Below are 17000 nucleotides of genomic sequence, written 5' to 3'. Positions count from 1 at the left end.
TTGGGAAAAACCGTCTAAAAGCGTGGTTATTTTGTTGAAAAAATGAACATATTCACTGCCAAATAACTCGAAAAGTACTGACTTAGTGAAAAAACTCTATAGAACAAAAGTTACTTAAAATTAGCCAGTTTATCGGTTTCCTGACTTTCTTTGGACGAATATTTTTTCACCCCCAAGAGGGGGTGAAAACCACCCGCAGGGCAAAAGCGCATATCGGCACAATATCACTTTTTTCTTTGACTTGTTAGCTATGTGTATGCCAAATTTCATGTCAATTCAAGCGGTTCTTTAAAATTTAGAGGTTTTGCAATATTTTACCGTTAAAGAACGGACTATTATAACTTTTTTAAAGTGTTTAAAAAGGCTTTATTTCTGTTTTTACAACAAGTTTCTAACATCAAAAGTAAGCAAGTTACGCTCAAAATAAAGTTGCTCTTTTTTGTTTTCGCAAAAAAATCAGGAAAATCACCCCCTAATTAGCAACTTAAATGAAATTAATCGTTACCGCTTCACAAATTATTTTACTTATATTTTGTTTATATGATCTGTAATATTCATCGATTCAAAGTGCTTATTTTTGAAAAAAATTGGTTTTAAAGTAAAATTTTTACAATTTTTAATTTTGAAAAAAATGGTTTTTTCCAAAATAACTTAAAAATTGTTAAAGATACCAAAAATCTCAAAAAACAAAAAGTCAGCATTACCTTTCTGAATATCTTGTATTTTTTTGTTTTTCTGTAAGACAAAAATTTATTAAGATTTGGTGTTTCTAAATTTGCATACACTCGTGATCAGTCACTCGTTCAAGCTCTTTTAACTACAGCCTTTTCAAAAATAAGGACTTTGAACCGATGAAACTTACAGATCATATAAACAATACATACACGAGTAAAGAAACTTGCGAAGTGGTAACGATTAAGTTTATTTGAGATACTAATTAGAAGGTGATTTTCGCCATTTTTTACCAAAAAAAGGGACTAACTTTATTTTTAGCATAACTTGTTTACTTTTGATGTTAGAAATTTTATTTATAAAACAAAAATGAAGCTTTTTTAAACAGTTTAAATAAGTTATAATGAGTTTTCCCCGAAATGTGCTTCATTTTTGGTTATTTCACGTTAAAGTATTCCATTTGGAATTTGACGAATATGAACCTATTTTTCATTAGCTATAACTCTGCTTCTACTAGGTGTAGAGACGTGATATATACACCATTTTTTTAAATTTTTTACAGGCTCTATTTTTGCTAAGAATGTTTTTTCGACAAAATTCTTACTATTTGAGTTATTTGCGAAAAACCGTCTAAAAGCATAGTTATTTTGTTGAAAAATGAACATGTTCACTCTCAAATAACTCGAAAAGTATTAACTTAATGAAAAAACTCTATAGAACAAAAGTTACTTAAAATTAGTCAATGTATCCATTTCCGGATTTACTTTGAACGTATATTTTTTTACCTCCGCGAAAGGGTGAAATCCAGCCCCAAGGCAAAAGCACACATCAGCACAATATCACTTTTTTTATTTGACTTGTTAGCTATGTATATGCCAAATTTCATGTCCATCAAAGCGGCTCTTTAAAATTTAGAGGTTTTGCAACATTTTACCGTTAAAGAACGTAGTAAATATAAAAAATTTAGAACTCGTCAATTATCGGCGGAAATGAGTTCAATTTTGTTACTCGGGAATTTTTGAGGTCGCTGAAAACGATTATGACGTCGAAAGTGATCTCCGGAGTACTTGGTGCTTAGGGTTATCTACCGACTGTTTACCTCGTCTTGTGGAGTTTTCGGCAAATTCATTAAAAAATTAGTCAAAAATCATTACTTGGGGGGTTTTTGAGGTCGCTAACGACGGATATGACATCGGAAGTGATTTCCTGAGTACCTGGTGCCCAGGGTACCTACTGTTTACCTCGTCTTGTGGAGTTTTCGGTAAATAATTTATTAAAAAATTAGTCCAAAATAATTACTCGGGGTTTTTGGGGTCGCTAACGACGAATATGACATCGGAAGTGATCTACGGAGTACCTGGTACCCAGGGTACCTACTGTTTACCTCGTTTTCTGAAGTTCTCGGCAAATTCTTTAAAAAATTAGTCAAAATTCATTACTCGGGGGGTTTTAGGGTCTCTGACGACGAGTATAACATCGGAAATAATCTCCGGAATACCTGGTGCCAAGGGTAGCTACTGTTTACCTCGTCTTCTGGAGTTTTTGGCAAATTCATTAAAAAATTAGTCAAAAATCATTAGTCACGAGATAAACAGTAGGTACTCTGGAGACTAGGTACTCCAGAGATCACTTCCGATATCATATTAGTCTCGTCAGAGACCCCAAAAACTCCCGATTGGTGAATTTTGACTAATGTTTTAATAAATGTGCCGAAAACTCCAGAAAACGAGGTAAACAGTAGGTACCTTGGGTACCAGGTACTTCGTAGATGACTTCCGATGTCATATTTGTCGTCAGCGACCCAAAAACCTCCGAGTAATGATTTTTTGTTAATTTTTACCAAATTTTGCTCCGAGTACCAAATAGGTTTGAGTATAGCTTTGTACAGAAGAATTTTGTTTTGGAAATTGAGTTTTGATCTGCGTCCAAGGAGTCAATACATTTGCCGGAATTTCAAGTCGAGCTGTCTAATTTTGGTCTGGATAGGTTTCTTCCACGTGAGACGTTGGTCAAGATGGAGGCCAAGTTATTTAGCGTCTCTTACTGTTGGTATTCGTACATTTCCCATTCTTACAATTTAATCATTATTGTATACAATATTTTTACTCACATTTTAACATTAAATACATCTCAGTAAATTCGACCAACTCTTTTTTTGTTCGGCCGATACTGAACCACCATATTTGATCACCTTTTTACTCCTTTCAGCTAATTTACAAGAAACGAATCGAAACGAATTGTTTTAGATGAAAAAGTAACCATAAAATACTTTAAGTAAAGCTGACGATTATTTTTATTTTTTTATTTGAGTTTTGGTTGATCGAATTTGAAGTATTGTCTGTGAAAATTCTTCTCGTATACGTACAACATTTTGAAGGACATTCAAAAATACACACTTAGACTGGTATACAAAATTTTTCATTTGAGTTAAGTCATATACGAAAAAATTTGATTGAAGTCGGAAATGCGACCCCAGAAGTTTCGCAAAAATTACTCAAAATTAGTGAAATCGTATATAGTCCGTTCTTTAACGGTAAAATATTGCAAAACCTCTAAATTTTAAAGTACCGATTGGATTGACATAAAATTTGGCATACACATAGCTAACAAGTCAAAGAAAAAAAGTGGTATTGTGCCGATATGTAAGTGATATTGTGCCGATATGTGCTTTTGCCCCGGGGGTGGTTTTCACCCCATCTTGGTGGTGAAAAAATATTCGTCCAAAGTAAGTCAAGAAATGGATAAACTGGCTAATTTTAAGTAACTTTTGTTCTATGGAGTTTTTTTACTAAGTCAATACTTTTCGAGTTATTTGGCAGTGAATATGTTCATTTTTTCAACAAAATAACCACCCTTTTAGACTGTTCTTCGCAAATAACTCAAATAGTAAGTATTTTTCGAAGTTAAAATTTAAAAAAATTTTATTTGAAATTTGGTGAATATGAATCTATATTTCATTGGCTATAACTCTGGTTCTACGATATCCAGAGACCTAACGTGTACACCATTTTTTTTTTCTTTCATCTTTCCTTATAGACCGGGCCCTGGAAGTAATTGGGTATGCAAAACCTGAGGACCGGCAACTGTGTTCGGATTCTTTTACCTAAGACCTTGAACAATGAAAAACTGAATCTTGGCGGAAGTCATCAACTATCAACTATCTGCCCTTAACATAGCGGGGAGTAACACGATACCATCGCACCTTCCGCCAAGATTCAGTTTTTCATTGTTCAAGGTTTCAGGTAAAAGAATCTGAACATAGTTGCCGGTCCTCAGGTTTTGCATACTCAAGTACTACCAGGGCCTTCACTATTAAATAAAAAATATAATAACATAATAATCAAATACAATAATGAAACTCAAACGCGCAACATAAAGTTTGTGAATAAACGTGACAAAAAAATCATGCTGGTAATCGCCTTGCAGCGACATCAAAAACCCAAAAAAGAAGAAGAAGAAGAAGAAGAAAAACGTGACAAAAACGCTGATTTACAAAAAGAAATCAATTTTAAATGCCATTTTGAACATTCTTTCGTTATTTATAGCGCCAGTTTATTTGAACAAAAATATGTGTATTAGATGAAATCTGTACCTTGGAAGAATAAGGGCCAATCTCCAAAAATTGCGGTTTTTAGCTTATGGTACCAATATTCATGTCTGTTTTCATACTTTCAGTAGTAAAGCGGCCAATCTCCTAAAACTCATTCTTTAAAAAATAAACATCTGTTTTAACGGCCAATGTGCCAAGTAGCTGAATTTTATAAAGGCCAATGTGTCACTTTGGCCCTTTCAATACCCAGGATAAGCTAAGCCAATGTGGAGATTGGCCATTACTTATTTCAGATTGACATGGAAATGAATGACACAGTGGAAATCGAATTGGCTGAAGAAGGTGACAACGCCTCTGGTGATGAAGAGTATGTGCTCTCCGAGGACGAGAATGCCTCTAATAGTTTTGTGGAGAATATTAATTCTAAAACTGTTCAAGGAGATATTGGCACAAGCCGTCGGTTCAAGCGTACAGAAGGAGGAAGGAAAAAAATCAAGAAGGTAAAATAACAAGAAAACGCGTTAGAAATGAAAAATCATGGGCACAAAATATCAGAACGAAGAAAAAAGAAAGTGGACAAGGATGTACAACTAAAACTGAAAAAAACTGAAGGAAAAGGTTCTACAGCTGCCATGCGCCTGTAGAAGAAAATGTAACAGAAGAATAACAGAAGAACAATGACAGAGTTTATTTCAAAAATTTTATATGCTCACCAGACATGGACAGGACCAATTTATTGCAGAACCAGTAGAGTAAAGCTTGAAACGAAGAGAAAGTAATTGAAAATAGAAAGTAATAAAACAGAAGTATGCCAAAAAATGTATTTAGCTACATTTTACTTAACTTTGAAAAAAGTCAGAATAATCGTAAAAAAGGGGAAATGGTGGTGTATATATTCTTCTGATGGCCGTGATAAGCACACATCTCATGCAAAGATTGGTGATAGAAGCAAAGATGTGATACGATAATTCATTGAAAGTATCCCGGCATATACCAGTCATTATTCACGGGAAAGAACTGCTAAAAAGTATCTTAGTCCAGATCTTTCGATAGCATTAATATACAGACTTTATTGTGATTATTGCAGAGAGAATGGTATTCCCCCACAACTGGAATGCCAGTACAGACATATATTTAATGAAGAGTATAACCTGTCCTTTTATCATCCTGCTAGCGACACATTTTCTAAGTGTGACAGGATTAACTTAGCTCTCAAATCCTTAGCTAGTCTAAAGGAGGTTAATGAGCAACAACAAGAAGAAAGAGCGATGCTGGAAAAACAAAAAGAAAACCATTTGCTTCTTGCAGAAAAAGCTTACTCAATGAAAGCAGCAGATAAAGAAAGTTCCATAAGCGATGGAGCAACAGTTACAGCTTCTTTTGATTTAGAAAAGTACCTCCCCACCCCTATTTAAGAAACGGTTTGTCGTTTTACAAGAGACAGCTATGGGTCTTCAATTTGACTTTTTATTCCACAGATATCAACGGAAGCACCGGTACCTGCATCCTGTGGAATGAAACCATAGCCGGTCGGGGTGGTGCAGAAATAGCCTCCTGCGTTAGAAGATTTGTGTTGTCTTTACCAGAATCTATAACAAAGGTAAATTTTTACAGCGACTCGTGCTCAGGACAGAATAAGAACATCTACTTAATAACAATGCTTTGTACTCTTATGCAAGAAAAAGGTTCCGTAACTGAAATTAATCATAAGTTTATGAAGCCTGGGCACACACACTTGGAAGCACGGAAGCAGATACAATCCATGCCTCAATTGAGAGGCAAAAAAAGAAAACCACAATGGACATTGAGGTACCACACGACTGGTGCAATTTCATTAGGAGTGTACAGAGAAAACCCGCTTTAAATGTCCTAGAAATGAATTAAACCGATTTTCTAAATTCTGGCGAGCTATTGACTAGCAAGCTTGTTCACAGGAAAAAGAACGAAGACGGTGAAGTAATACCATGGTTTTAAATCAAGTGGCTAAAATTCACCAAAGAGGAATTTGTTTTTTTTATAGTACGAACTTCGATGCCACGAAATTAAAAAAAGTTGATCTTGGGAGAGGATCACTTCGAAAACGAAAAAGCAAAATAGATTTTTCATTGCCGCCCATTAATAGCGAACCTCTACCATTACCTGAACCTAAAGTGAAAAACCTTAAGGAACTATTGCCCTACATCAGTCAATACAATAGACGATTTTATGAAGAAATTAGCTGTTCTGAAGGAAACTTAGATGATTTTCCAGCACACGAGGAAGATGATTTTTCTTATTCTGACGGCTAAAAATAATAATAAGTGTTTTGTTCTTTATCATTATTTTTTATTATTATCATTAGTATTAATAATACCCATACTTTGTAAACCTACAACTTTCTCTTGAATAAATTTTATTAGTAATCGAAATTATGATTTCATTAATCATGTAAAATCAAGAGAGTGAGTGGCATAGATGCATAATAAAAGGGCCATAGTCCGAACCAAATTAGTATACCGTAAATTAAAAAAAGCCAATATCCATCTAAAACAACATTTCTACTAAATTTTGAAAAAAAAAATTCACACCATTAATGGTCCTTGTTATACAAATACAGATGCAATAAAATAAAACCTGTATATAAAATACCCTAAGGAAGACAACGAATTTTAAGAGAGAGAAACCTAATAAGTAGAATTACTCAAAAGTAAGAAATTGGACTTTGGCCCTTTTTCTTCCAAGGTACAGAAATATGCCTCTATATTTTTTTTGTGAAAAAGTATACAATGTGTTTTTTATCAAAGAGCAAAAATTTTTTTTTCTTTCTTTAATAATAATTTCATACTCTGCCCTGTGGGGAAATCCTGCGTTGCTGTCTCTATAGCTCTAATAAAATTTCATATTCAGCTGCGCTTATTATTGATTCAGGTCAGAAGAAAATCTTTGTGCGTTCTTGTAAATAAATCACTTCAAACACAATGAGACAAGAGTTTGCCATCTCATAGACTATGCAAATTGAATGAATAAGTATCACGCAGGCACAATACGTAGATACACTGGGAAAATATAAATTAAATACGAATAAAATTCAATCTAACCTTGATTCTAAATATAAATCTGCAACTACAGAATTGAAGAACATCGTAATTACAAAGCAATTTTTCATGCACTCACCGGCACAAAATTTTTGTCCGCCACTAAAAATTTTTGAATTAGTTTATTTTTGTACTCCGATTTTCAAGATTCTTGCATCGGTTTGTAGTATAGGTATAAACATAAATATCTTAAATAAAGGTTGGGTTGATGAGATTAGAATGGCCCTCATGCAGCCCAGATCTCAGACCTATCGAGCATTTATGGGATGAATTGAAAATAGCTATTCTCCGTCATCTTGGGCTCCCAGAAAATTTCTTACAGTTTTCCTGGTAGATGAATATCGGGCTATTACCCAGGCAAGAATAACGTATCTTATTTATTAGATGCCAACTTGCGAGCAGTCGTTGCTGCGAGAGGTGGACATGCCCGCTATTTGATTGTTTTGTTTTTAATTTTGTTTTCTGTTGTTAATTTTAGTGCGTTTGATTTTTTAATTAAATAAACTTTCATATCGTTCTTATTTACAGCTTTTAAAGGAAAAAAATATTCGGATAATTCAAAAATAAAATCTTAGAGATGCCTCCGAGATAATACAAAAGGTGTATCAAACAAAATATAAGCTAAAATCAAAAATGAATAACCATTTTCAATTTCGTTGCAAAACGAAAACACAGCCGAACCATATTCTAGTCCAATCAGAGAGCGCTTCAAGCACCCCTACCGGTTTCGAAACTTAGTCTCTCATCAGGAGGCACATATGCTGCTCTCCCTGATCCAACCAAAACAAACCCCAGCGTGCAGTCCCGGATTGCAACGAAAGAAATGGCATAGATGCCCTAGCGGCAACTGCTAACAAAAATACTAAGTTTTCACTCTAATGGCATATAAAACAACATAATGCTATTCTACATCCCACCAGAATGAAAACAATGGGAACCTTCTCTGGTTACACCTCCGAGGCTTCTACAATTTGCAAGCCATACGGATGCTGAGACTAAGGAAGATGAGGGAATTCTACAATTTACAATTCACGTCCCATCTGCTCAGCGCTAACTTAGTCTTTTTGCTAGCAGTTGCTGGCAGTCATCTGCCAACTTAGTCTTTTTGCTAGCAGTTGCCGCTAGGGCATCTATGCCATTTCTTTCGTTGCAATCCGGGACTGCACGCTGGGGTTTGTTTTGGTTGGATCAGGGAGAGCAGCATATGTGCCTCCTGATGAGAGACTAATAAGTTTCGAAATCGGTAGGGGTGCTTGCAGCGCTCTCTGATTGGACTAGAATATGGTTCGGCTGTGTTTTCGTTTTGCAAAGAAATTGAAAATGGTTATTCATTTTTGATTTATATTTACTCTGTGTGGAGTATGAAGGGAACCATTCTCGTTGGAACTTTACCGCGCTGAGCAGATGGGACGTGAATTGTAAATTGTAGAATTCCCTCATCTTCCTTAGTCTCAGCATCCGTATGGCTTGCAAATTGTAGAAGCCTCGGAGGTGTAACCAGAGAAGGTTCCCATTGTTTTCATTCTGGTGGGATGTAGAATAGCATTATGTTGTTTTATACGCCATTAGAGTGAAAACTTAGGTCTTTTTAAAATATAAGCTCTTCAATTTTTCCACAGATTTTTTTAAAATTAGGAAAAAATACAACGCATCAATAATGACATCTAAGCAAAAAAAATTTGTTACCGGAATAATAACAAACGATATCAATACATGCACCTACAAACTGATGCAAAAATCTTGAAAATAAAAGTACAAAAAATAATAAAGTTATAAATTGTCAAACTTAATCAAAAATTTTTAGTGGCGGAATTTGGTGCCGGTGAGCGTAGTAATATATATATATATAGTATGTTTAACAGTAAATGGTTGAGTTCAATTAGTTACCACTATAAACATCCTGGATTAACCGATAATAGTATAAAAGGCCCGGTTTCAGGTAAAATTTATTTCAGGCTTTATTATGGGAGTACCGTCTAGTCAGTGTTAATTGCAAAAGACCAACTCTGTCTACCTAGGTGGCTTATCGCTCCGGGTGGGTCTTAACAATGGGCCAAGTCAGATAAATTTAATAATATTTACGACCGCACTAATTGAATTCAACCATTTACTGTTGAACAAACCATACGAGTTAAGGTATGTCATCCGGAGTCTCGAGGGTTTTCGGTACTAAGTATATGCAAAAAGATTACTCGGGTGTTTTCGGTTCGCTGGACAAGAATACGCCACCAGAATCCACGGTTCTTGGACATACTACGGTTGCCCAGATCGACGGTGGAGAGTTCAATTTTTGACTTACGTCACAAGAATACAGAATCCCATATTTTTAAATGAAATTCGATCATTGAATGCGTGTTATTGTGTATATATGTAATTTCCCCTCACCAATTTGGTTTTAAGCAAAATACTTCCACCCAAGATGCCATTTTGAATTTAACATCCAAAGCATATGAAGCACTTAACAAAAATAAAGTTTGCTTATGCGTATTTCTTGATTTGGTCAAAGCTTTTGACATTGTTAGTCACAATAACCTCTTACAAACCTTAGAGAAAATTGGTATAAGAGACAACTGTTTACAATTATTTAGAAATTACCTCTCTGAGAGACAACAGGTAGTAAGGGTCTCCGAAGTAATAAGCGGAAAAAGAGGTATAACATATGGAGTGCCACAGGGCACTGTATTAGGTCCTGTCCTGTTTAATCTATATATAAATGGATTATTTTCATTACAGAGTACAGGGCATATAATTGGGTTTGCTGATGATACTGCTATTATTTATGATGCTGAGAATTGGTATGAATTAAAAACAAAAGCAGAATATGATCTACAACTAATAAAAGAATGGTTTGACTACAAAATACTAACAATCAATTTTAAGAAAACTGTTTATCTACCAATATTTAACTCTAACTTGACTACTGGTCTTTTCAAACCCCTTCAAATATCACATAATAAACAAAATTTTTATATTAAACCCGTAACAAATGTTAAATATCTAGGAGTTTTTATAGATACACATCTAAAATGGGACTTTCACATTAAATATATCATTAAAAAGCTACAGTTTATCCTGTATAAGTTTAAACATCTTAAAAAACACATACCTAATATATACCTTCGCACACTATATTACGGACTAGTAGAAAGTCATCTCCGTTATGGTATACTGGCTTGGGGAAGCGCCCTGAAAACACACATTCTCCCACTGGAAATCATACAAAGAAGATTTCTGAAAATTATTATGTCTAAACTATACAACACCTACTCTACAGATATATTATATAAGGATAGTAATATATTTGACTTGAAACAATTATACTTTCTTTGTGTGTCTTTAAAATATCACACCATGAAAACAGACAACAATTTACCATCACATGAGCATGATACAAGAGGCAAACACCTCTAGATGATTCTGAAAATGACAAAGTCCTTCTGTCAAAGAAATTTTCTATTTCTAGCCCCAAAAATATATCCCCAGTGATATCAAAAATACTAAGAACGTTCCTCTATTTAAAAAGAAATTAAAATCATTTCTGATGGAACAAACAAGACATTTTTGTGACATCATTATAGTAGCTTAAATTTACATACATTAAAAAACAAAAAAAATAAATGAAACTCTAGAGTCACTACCAATTTTTATACCTATATTTCAAATTTTATATTATTTTAAACTGATTTATTTTGCTTATTATTTTTATCATATTTAATAAAACATGCGTATATACACCATTCTTCAAAAATATTACTAACTAATTGAGCCATACATAATTGTTTTAAAGAAAAATTAATTATTCGTGCTTTATTGTTAAACTAAGTATTTATTTTATTTAATAATAAAACACTGAAAACGTTTGTTTTCTATACTTCCACAGATTTTATTATAACTAAGTGACTACAGCTGTTTCGGCAAAGTGCCTTTCTCAAGTGATATAGTTTACAATGTGTTTGCCTTTTTAAGTCTTCAACTGAAGAGGTTGAGGAGTGGACTAGTAGAGGAGGAGTAAACTATATCACTTGAGAAAGGCACTCTGCCGAAACAGCTGTAGTCACTTAGTTATAATAAATTCTGTGGAAGTATAGAAAACAAACGTTTTCAGTGTTTTATTATTAGATAAAATGAACTTCCATCAAGTAACGGTCGAATCCATCAATTATTTATTTTATTGTTTTCATTATATTATTTATTCTACGTATCCTATTTACTAAAACATAACTGTGTATTTACAAAAAAACGTACCTATCTATTTTTAATTGCAAATATTTCATTCAAAAGAAACTTTTTATTTACTCTAAGGGATTTTCGGCCCTCGTTAATAACGTAATCCTTCATTCTGCGTTTAAATTTTTCTAAAATACTTATTAGTTTTCTTATGATTGGAAAAAAATCATATTACGATTCAAATGACAGTATACTCGTGACGTAATCGTACCTTTGATGTTCATTAGTTAGTCGATCTGGGCAACCGTAATAATGTCTAAAAACCGTGACCAGAACCGGCTCACGGTGCACCTGGTACCCAAATACCCTCAAAAATTCACAAGATAAAATGACTTAAGAGTGATCTTGGGCACCAGGTGGTCCGGGGGTCGGTTCTGATGGCGTATTCTTATTGACCGACCCAAAAAACCGCCTAGTAATCTATTAGCATGCACTCAGTGCCGAAAACTGTTGGGCAAATGTTTACTTAAACTTTTATTTTGGACTAATTCCGGCTGGAAGAAAGAAAATGGTTGTCTTACGTTAAGTTTGAGATACCCTGCAGCCACAAGAATCAACGTGTTCAAAGAAACAAAATTTCTGAAATGTATCTTTCGCTATTTAAAAAGCCTATACATAAAGTCATCAAATCCGTTCTTTCTACCAAGGAAACTCCACGCCAAAACATCACAGAGCCTCCATTAAACGCTGTCGTCTCTCTTTGTTGCACTGTGCATACAGCTCATCTGGTCAACGAGTAACTCTTAAGCGTCAATCAGAAATAGAGGAGGAAGTTTGTAAAGATATCAGGGAAGATAAAAAAATGTTCACAAAACTTGAGACTATATCATAATTTCACTATCCTTGTAGTTTGTCCTCGCTACAGGGTGTCTCAAACTCGACATAAAAAAACATTATTTTCTTCCACCCGGTATAACCTCAAAAGAGAAGTTGGCGTAAACATTTGCCCGACAGTGTAAATACCTTAGACAAGGAAAGAGAGAGGACGAGTAATCCTATGACCAAAAGTGAAGCCAAACCGTCACCAGAGATTTTGATCATCGACGTATCTTTGGGAACATAAAACGTATCTTTGGGAACGTAAAATATGAAATGTATTTAAAATGAAGAATTTGTGTACGGTAAATATTTTATTAAGTTGCTCATATTACGTACATATGTTTCAATACATACATATGTTTTTATTACGAATTTTAGATGAGGATTTACTTTATTTTTTATGAAATTTTAACCTTCAACGAACACCCACCACTGGCAACCCATTGTTATATTTGACGTGACCGCCACGTTTTTGGTGACAAACAAACTAAAAACTGGCTTCACTTTTGGAACATGTGTATTAAATGAGTGTTACCCGTCCTCTCTCTTTCCTTGTCTAAGGTAAATACTCCTTATACTATACTACTCCTATAGTAATCCCTCCTCTCACTGGTACTAAATTCCTATACCCTATTGTTGACTGTAATTGCCTTGACTTCTTTTAGCGCTCTTCATTACTCTATAGATTACTAATATGAATAAAACTGTGCTGAGACTGTCCCCTTGTTTTATTCCTCTCCTTAGGTTTATTATTGGGAATTTGTTTCCGTTTATTTGTACTTTAGCGACTACGTTTCTATATTACTCTGGGCTAATTAGCAAACTACAAGGAAAAGTTATTTACCAGCAATTTTATTGCTGAAATCGAATTTTATTATTGTATGTATTAATAATATAGATATGCAAAGTCCGCAGATAGTGTGCTACTTTTTTTATAAACAAAATTGCGCCCGAAAATCGTGTTTTTTTCAATTTTTGCTCTATAACTCCAAAGATTTTAACTTTAGACCAAAAACACTCAAATAAAAATTCACCGCAATTAAATTCTGCATAGAGACGTATTTTTTCCGATTTACTTCGACGAAAACTTTCCCCGGAAAAAGTGGGTTTTTCCAACAAAATCTATAATTTTCAACTAACTTTTAGATAAGTAGTTGTTAATAAATAATTAAATAACTTGGTAACGTAAAAGCCCTTTCCGTATGTATTATAATTCCAGAAGTCTATGGAAATTGAATGAACAGTTTAGCAACAATTAAAATTTTAATTAAAACGTTACGGTCGCTATAATAACGACAATAATTATGATGCATAAGAATAACTACGATTTTTTCATAAAAAGACACTATACCCATCTAATGTACTTTACAGAATTGAAATTAGCGGCCTCAGGAATATTTTAAAATTATAAACAATTTTTTGGTTTATAAAGAAATAGAATATCTCGGGAAATATTAAACTAAATTAAATTGTGAAAAGGTATTCGAAAGACAGCGGCAGGACGCTTCTTTTAAAAGAAAAAACGTTTAATTATGACAAGTGGTTCCTGAGATACAACCGGTCAAAGTTGACCGGAATTTACGGCAAATATATAAACAATAGGATCATAATTTTCAAATCGTCGCCTTTTTATTTTTGTCCTCTTTCTCCACACCAAGTTTCATATCTTTAAAATCCTCATAACATATATTATTATAATAACAACTATCGATAATACGTGTGAAAATTGCCAAAATAGCAAAATTCCAATCAAAAATTAGGTTGGAGAAAATGTAACCCTTAAAGTTCAAAATCGGTATACGTTAACAAAATGCATTTTCTCGGCTTCCCATGGAGCAATTTCCTTCATTCTTTTTTTTGTTCCCTAATAACTCGAGTAGAGCCATCGAACTAACGCATTATTAAATGTCAAACTTGCTTTTGTTTTGTTATAATAGATTAATTTATTTATAAGAACAGAAAATTACATATTTTTTCCAGTTGTAGGCTTTTATAGATAAACTTACTACAAGTGTACCTTTTAAAGTTAAAAACATAAATATTCTCATTTGAAAGCTGTATAATTATTTAAACAATTTTTATTTAAACAAATTAAAATATTGTGTTATAATAAATAAATTAATTTTTTATAACAAAACAAAAGCAAGTTTGACATTTAATAATGCGTTAGTTCGATGGCTCTACTCGAGTTACTTGGGAACAAAAAAAGAATGAACGAAATTTCTCCATGGGAAGCCGAGAAAATGCATTTTTTTAATGTATACCGATTTTGAACTTTGAGGGTTACATTTTCTCCAACCTAATTTTTGATTGGAATTTTGCTATTTTTGGCAATTTTCACACGTATTATCGATAGTTTTTATTATGATAATATATGTTATGAGGATTTTAAAGATATGAAAATTGGTGTGGAGAAAGGGGACAAAGATAAAAAGGTGATGGTTTGAAAATTATGATCCTATTGTTTATATCTTTGCCGTAAATTTCGGTCAACTTTGACCGGTTTTATCTCAGGAACCACTCGTCATAATTATAAGTTTTTTCTTTTAAAAGAAGCGTCCTGCCGCTGTCTTTCGAATACCGTTTGCACAATTTAATTTAGTTTAATATTTCCCGAGATATTCTATTTGTTTATAAGCCAAAAAATTGTTTATAATTTTAAAATATTCCTGAGGCCGCTTAAATAGTCAAATTTTAATTCTGTAAAGTACATTAGATAGGTATAGTATCTTTTTATGAAAAAATCATAGTTATTCTTATACATCATAATTATTGTCGTTATTATAGTGACCGTAAATTTTAAATTAACATTTCAGTTGTTGCTAAACTGTTCATTCAATTTCCATCGGCTTCTGTAATTATAATACATACGGTAAGGGCTTTTACGTTACCAAGTTATTTAATTATTTATTAACAACTACTTATCTAAAAGTTTAGTTGAAAATTAGAGATTTTGTTGGAAAAACCCGCTTTTTCCGGGGAACGTTTTCGTCAAAGTAAATCGGAAAAAACACGTCTCTATGCAGAATTTAATTGCAGTGAATTTTTATTTGGGTGTTTTTGGTCTAAAGTTAAAATCTTTGGAGTTATAGAGCAAAAATTGAAAAAGACACGATTTTCGGACGCCATTTTGTTTATAAAAAAAGTAGCACACTATCTGCGGACTTTGCATATCTATATTATTAATATATACAATCATAAGATTCGATTCCAGCAATAAAATTGCTGGTAAATAACTTTTCCCAAAAATGGCCTATTCTCCGGTAATCAGCCCAGACTATATGTACTTTTCGCCACGCTTATTATCTTTTGAGGGATTTGCAGGTCTTCCATTACTGACCATATTATTTCTCTATTTAAAGAATCAAAAGCAGCTTTAATATCTAAATTACTAAAATTAAAAATGTTTTAAAACTTTTGTGGCTCCGTCCGCGATGAAAGTGACATCGCCCTCATTTATATAATTGGCCGAATTCAATTACCAGGTAGAAAATGAAAGATCCGAGACCTCTTAATTAAATAGAAGTATTAAATTCTAAAGAAAAAATTTACCAATACAATTTTGAACGGCAAAAAACATTAAATATCCAATTCCAAACAGAAAATCAATTAGTTCCAAGAGGATTACTTCATAAAAGCGAAAAGTTTCACCACGTGAAAACTTTAGGGCGCGTTGTGGAAGCGGGATTGGTATTAATTGAAATATTTATTCAATTAAAAGTTTCAATTATACTGACTATTACCTACTTGAATCTGAATACCCAATAAAATTTGAGATCAGAAACAGAAAATAAAAAGACCGGGAGTCATCAAGTAAAAAATGTGTTAAGAAAAAGAAACTGGTATATTCCAATAGCTGCAAAATAAGATACAGCAAAACAGGAAAATAAATATATATGTAAAAAAAATAAAAAGGAAAATTCCAATAGTTAACTGTATACCATGGTTTACAGAGAAGTAAAAACATTGTTTGTATATTGGTATGTGTTTTAAGTTTCCTGGAATTCCTGGCAATGCTCGAAGAAAGCAGAAAATATAAAAACCAAGAGAACCAAGACAAATATCGAGAACAACAACGAAGCATAAGAAGGAAGATAAAAGCGACAAAAAATAAGTGGATAAAAAACAGTGTGAGGAAATGGAACAATTAGAAAAACAACATGATGACCACAATGTACATAAGAAAATAAAGGAGATAGCTGGAATATAAAGAAAAAAGAAGTTTTCTAACTCAGAAAATAAACAAGGACAATCGGCACAATATGATAGAGAGAGGTAACTCATATAGTGCAGAGTTGCTAGTGTAGAACCTCCATCGATTTGCATGAAAATTGGTGAGTGGTTAGAGGATATCTCAAGGAACAAAGGTAACATGGTGCCAACCTTCGCTTTTACACTGAGGGTGGATGCCAACCCTCCTCAAGGTTGAAAATTATGTTCGATAAAGGTCCCACAATTCGATAGAGGGACAAATTATAAGCAAAATTTGTTTCTGAAATTGCATCTGAGATGCTACGTGTTTTCGATACTGCAACATGGACTTGAAAAATGGACACTGAAGCAAGAACACATAAATAAGCGTCCTTTGAAATCTGTTGTTAGAGAATGATACTTAGAATAGCATGGACACCAAATTAAACGAACACGGAAGTATTGCG

At 33.3% G+C, this 17000-nt stretch overlaps 1 protein-coding gene across 2 annotated transcripts in view; it reads right to left on the bottom strand.

The window, feature by feature from the left end:
- LOC114334365 (Bardet-Biedl syndrome 4 protein) overlaps positions 1 to 17000 on the bottom strand; it is a 369578-nt gene that overhangs the window by 293043 nt on the left and 59535 nt on the right. The window lies entirely within an intron of this gene.

Source organism: Diabrotica virgifera, chromosome 4 (genome assembly GCF_917563875.1).
Source record: "Diabrotica virgifera virgifera chromosome 4, PGI_DIABVI_V3a".
Taxonomy (NCBI): Eukaryota; Metazoa; Arthropoda; class Insecta; order Coleoptera; family Chrysomelidae; genus Diabrotica; species Diabrotica virgifera.
Note: the sequence above shows the minus strand (reverse complement) of the source record. Positions and strands in the feature narration are given on the sequence as shown.